We start from the raw sequence: 5,866 nt of genomic DNA on the forward strand, positions 1-5,866 counted from the left end.
CTAGTAACCAGTGTTACACCTTTTTGATCATACCTAATAACTTATAAGCTAATACTCTATGATGAAGACATGTAGAGCATATTACACCTCTAAGACCAGTAAAAAGCCAAATGAAGCGGCTACACTTAGGCCAATCAGAGAATTTTAATTTTTCTAGCTATAATTATAAGATAAAAAGCACTTTGTCATTTGCTAAACACATTAATCATGATTGCAGAGAATTTTCTTAGGAAAAAATCATCTATCAGCTTTTTCCACCCCAAAACCAAGATGCTGCAGACTCCTTTTCTAAAAAATAGTTTTTCCAGCAGGAGCCCTCCTGCTGTGCCTGATCCTCTGCCAGACAATCAAAGCCACTCTCAGCTTTGTTTATGTCAGCCATCTTTTATTTTTCAACACAAAACACAGAACATTCAGTCATTCAGATGACTAGACACGAACACACATGAATTGAACACGTGGACGGACTGGTGCACCAGACATTAGACAACACAAAGAGGGCAGAGAACTTCTGCTGTAGAGCCAGAGAATAAAGCAGGGCGCACCCCCCTCCCCCAAATTCTCTCTGTCTCTGGGAGAGTTTCAAAATCCATTTTCCTCTATATATTTTATTCCATCATTTTAAGCCCTATTCCTCTAGCCTGATGCAGTTCTTGACTGCGGACAACCTCCTGTTTCATCATTTTAAATCCTATTCCTCTCACCTGAAACAGCTTTTAAAAGCTGTGGACAACTGCCTGATTCACAGTTTCTAGTCCCACACATATTTCGCTGTCAAATCCTAAGTGGAAAAAGCCCCCGGTTAGCACTATTCCAAACTTAGCCCGTATCTTTCCCCACCTCCAGCAATCCATTTTTTTTTTTAATGAAGTTTAAAGCCAGTGCTAGCATAAATACCTGTTGCTCACCGTGCCCGATATGATCTGATTTTTTCCTTCCCTTGGAGCTCTGTACAATACAGCGATTCCCTCAGTGTTTTCCTGCCATTCCCATAGTCCCTGGCCTGGGCACCAATCTGTTGTATGCCGGCCTGTGGCTTACAAGGACCAGGTACACCAGGGAGGCAGGCTGGGGCTGAAAGAGACTTAGACTGCGAGAGGTTAATGGAGCCAAGACATGATTTTGTTCAAGGCCCGCCAGTTTACTAAGAGAGTCTACTTATAAAAGGGGAATGCCCATCCCCCGCCAGTCCATTCTTGGTGTCTGGAGCCAGCCTGTAGGTGATGTGCAGAATAGGATGTTCCTCTGGAATGTATCAGGTGCTTCTCAGCAGGTAGCAGTGTCTTGGAGAGAGCAATGGCAGGTGGCAGAACAAAAGAGCCATCTAGATCGGAAGGCTCCACCTTAGGTAATTTCCTTCTCAGTGGCAGCAAGGTCAAAATCTGGATCAGCCTACTTCAGGGCTGAGGGAGGGTACATGCAGGTACTATAGGTATGTAAGCACAACTTCACAGTGGAAAAAACATCTTTCCTCTGCCAGTCATCTGATTATCTCTACCTGGAGCTGTGCAAAGGAGCCTGTCAGAGCAGGCAACGAGAAAAAGACAAACAAGCTTACAAGCAGGTTCACACGTCTGCTTTCAGAAGAAGCTCACAGGGGTAGGCAGGTGGCTTATACACTTTATCCTGGTTTGAGTGATAAATGTCCCCCACAGTCTGTGGGTTTTGAGTGTTTGGTTCCCAATTGGGGCTTCTGTTTGTGGAGGCTTGGGAAGTGTGACCTTGCTGGGGGAAGGATGCTAGGGCCTAGGCATTGAGGTTTCTGCCATTTCTGTCAGATCTCAAAGAAACCCTGGAAAAAATGGCTAGCTATGGTGCCTATTAGCATACCGAAGCACACAATGGCCACCGGCTCAGTACCTTTGGCTCTTCTCCCCTCTCCTGACCCTCCACCCTAAACCTCTTAAGCCCAGGAGCTTCCCTCCCATCCTAACCCCCAGCTTCTCTTTCTTATATAACCCTGCCATTTCTTGATTCCCTTGGCACTCTCTAGATCCTCTTGACTTTCTCTCATCTCTCTTCTCTTCCTTGCTTCCTTTCTTGCTTCCCCCCTCCCATCCAACCCCCACCCCAATAGCCCTGTTCACTCAAATGGTCATTTCTAGTCTACTGTCTTCTCTTCCTGCTCTGAACTCTTCCAGATGCCTCGGGCTGTCCTCTCCCCCATATGTACAATAAAATCCTTCTCCTCAACCGAGGACTTGTCATGTCCTCCTCTTCGTTCTATTCCCGGTGTGCTCGTCCTGCTTTCTGCTTATGGTTTAAGATGCGAGGTCTGAACAGATCCAGCCACCATGCCTAGCCTGCTCCCCTGCTTCTTCCCCGCCATGTTGGTGATGGACTCTTGTCCCTTTGGAACCATAAGCCCAATTGACTCTTCCTTCGATAAGTTGACTTGGTCATGGTGACCTACCAATAGAAAAGTAACCATTACACATCAATCATCCCAGCTAAGCCACAGGGAAGGAGCTTGGGTGACAGGAAGGGAAGAACCAGCCTACCTCCATCTTAGGCTTGAAAGCCATCTTAGAGTAAAAACACATTAGGTTCATTCCTGTTTATGATTATTCTGTTTCTCAAAGACTGAGCTATGCCCTACCTGTAACCTTAACTACTGCCTGTGCCAGGGATGGAACTTTGCATGACCTTGAATTCCAAGTCATCGCATTCAGGGTGATTCTGGTCCTTTGGATATCCTTTTCCAGGGATCTCCCAGATGACATACAGGGCTCTGATGATAGTTCTAGATATAGCGAGGACCTCCACCCCCAACCCAGTCTAGTTAGCACCAGCTATAGAACTTGAAAGTCCATTACAAAATAAAAGCACAGGACCTCGGGTCAATGACATTCACAAATTTCAGAGTGTAGACAGCAGAGTTCCTATGGCTGTGTCAGCTGTATCCTGAGGGCTGGGAAGGAAACACTAGGCACCCCTGCCTCTGCTCTACATCTCCAGCCTTATTTCTAGATGTCACGGTTGTCTGTGGGGAAAGGTGCTGATTTTTATGACTCATCTTGTGTGTGTGTGAGGGATGGATTTTAGTTTCTAAGGCCATCCTCAAGGTAGAATGGGGGAATGAGAGACTGGAGGGGAAGAGGAAGTCAGAGGCATCCAGGGCTGAGGCTTCTAGAAGGCCTGCCAGAGGCACTGTGTTCTTTCCACGTTCTAGGTGAGGGGTTTGTCTGGTGATTGGCAAGCTCATATGCCTCGCATTCTGGACACAATAGATTCTCGAATGCCTTTATTTACCGATATAGATAGCAATTATCAACTCACGCCTCCTGGCACCTGGCAGGTGTGATGGATTTATTAAAGAAGATGTTGAGTCATTCTTTCTTGAAACTTACACTTTAAATGGAGTAACTGGGGCCACTGCTGTTGCTCTAGGAGAGAGAGAGAGGAACGGAAAGCAAGGCTGAGTACAGCCTGAGAGCCACTGATACACATGGAATGGAACTCAGCCGGCCCTGCCAGTTCCCCAAAACCAGCACATTTCTACTTCCTTCTGGCTGTCTTGTGTAGCTTCCTGAACACCCATAATCAAAGTCTCTCAGGTTTGTGACTTACACAGCAGCAGGCTCTTCTTGCTGGCACAGACCTCCCGACATTTGGAGTTTCAGTGGTCCAGCAAAGCCAGTGATGGTGCCAAGAAGGCTCTGGAGGCCTGAGGTCAACCCCCTGGAAAGGAGGAACCACGGGTGCTAAGAGGGACCGAGCAAAGTCATGCGCTCATCAGAGAACACCTATCTCCATTTGAAAGATTTATCCATGGCTGGATGTCAGCTGTGGGGAGCCCAAGAATAGCAGTGTTCCCTGAATGTGAGCCCCTCACAGAGTTGACAGTGACAGGAGTGAGGGAGCTACAGACACTGGCTACTCCCTGGGAAGGGGAAAGCTGGGCTAGAGAGGCGCTGAGGTCCTAGGTGATTTGAACGAGCCTGTATCCCAAAGAAGGTCACAATAGCCACTTGTATATTAGCTTTCTGAGGGCTTCCAGAGCAAAGTGCCATAGTCCGATGACTTAAAGGGCAAAATGCATTGTCTCGCAGCTGTCGTCGATGGAGGTACCACTGTGTGGCAGGGCCATATTCCCTTGGAAATCTATGTGTGCTCTCGCGTGCATGTTCTTCCTGTGTCTTCTAGTTCCTGCTGGCACCAGAGATTTTTGGTGTGTTTCAGTGTCCCCTAAGACTTCTGCTCCTTCACTCAAGGCCTCTCGTGTGCTTGGCTCTCCTTCCTTCCTACACAGATCATACTGGATTAGGGCTCTGGTATGTTCCAGGAAGTCTGTAAGGACTTCATTTACAGACAAGGTTGCATTCCAAGGTGTTAAGGGGTCACGACTTCAGCTGGTCTTTGGGTGGGATACATGTGTATACCGGGGAGAAATCTGCACCTGGTTTATGGATGATTCTAAATGACCAGCTGATGTGACACCTGCCACTGTGGCCTCCTCACAGAGCCCTTAAGCCCAGTTCTGAGGGTGACAAGCAGCCCACCTGTCAATCCACATCCACGATGAGACTAGAAAGCATCCATCCAGATTTGCTCTTTCACCTTCTGGAAATCAGACACTTTGCAAGAAATATCTTCTTCTGTCAAATATCAAGAGAGTGAATAACAAGGTGGGAGGGAAAAACATGGTGTTCCTTGTGTAGCTGCAAACAGCAGCTTGGAGGCTCCTGTGTCACTTAAGGGATAGATAAAGGAGAAGCTAAATGGAGTGTGGCCCTGGGCTGGTTGTGTGTGTGTGAGTGTGTGTGTGTGTGTGTGTGTGTGTGTGTGTGTGTGTGTGTGTGTGTGTGTGTGTATGTATGTGTGTGTGTGTGGTTTCATCTAAAGCCTCTATTAGGGCTGCTGTAGGGGGAGGGGAGAAAAAGCAAGGTCAGGGGATTGTGGCCTTGAGGAGAACAGGAGATAGAAACTGGTCCAGTAGGTCAAGGGACCCTTAAGCAGCAGCTCTGGAATGTCCTTGCTAGAGGCCAGGATGCAGAGAGAACTGTTTCTTTGTTATCTCACATCCCTGCCTGGAAGCTACAGCGAAAGCCTGAGGAATCCTGACAGGAAGCAGCTGGACAGCTCATGGATGAGCCGACAGCACGGACCCCAGTTTCTGCCATCAGTCCCACAGACAGCCCCAGACTACAAGCATCTTGAGGGCACCCTGTATGTGGGGACCAACATTTTTCAAAACTCTTTTTCTGTGGTCTGTAAATTTCATTCATTGGCTCGGGGCAGCTTTAGCGGCTGTTGAATTTTCTGAGACCCACCCCTGCTCCAGGCTCATCAAGAGTCAAGAAAGGCTCCTTTGAATTCAAATATTCCCCAGAATATCCTGTATCATCCTAGGCTCTGACTCCCACATTTGGCCTCTTAGCAGGAACACTGAACACCGGACACCAGTCTCAGGAACTGCTTTGTGACAGATGCTGGGGACAGGAGACAGGGTGGATCTGGGTTTTCTGGTCCTGAGGTTTATTCTGTTTCCAAAACCCAGTTTTAAACACACACACACACACACACACACACACACACACACACACACACACACACACACACACACACACACACAATTATGAATACAAAATTACTATCTCCACTAGGTTCCTAGAATAGCTGTGTCCAATGGGGTCAGGGTCCATTGGAGAAGCCTCATCAGGACCCAATGAAGGAGCCTGAGTGAGGCCTGCCGATGCCGTAGCTCAGAGGGCCCTCAGGGACTTGAGAAGAAAGGAGACAGAAAGACTCCTGGGAGCCTGTGTGGGGAGTCATCCTGTGATTACAGGAGAGCAGGAGTCTCGGGAGCAGTTGAGTAAATTAGAGGCCTGCTGAGAAGGGTGCCTGGAAGACAAGGCAGGCAGTG

The sequence above is a fragment of the Mus musculus genome, chromosome 12, assembly GCF_000001635.26.
Source record: "Mus musculus strain C57BL/6J chromosome 12, GRCm38.p6 C57BL/6J".
Classification (NCBI taxonomy): domain Eukaryota; kingdom Metazoa; phylum Chordata; class Mammalia; order Rodentia; family Muridae; genus Mus; species Mus musculus.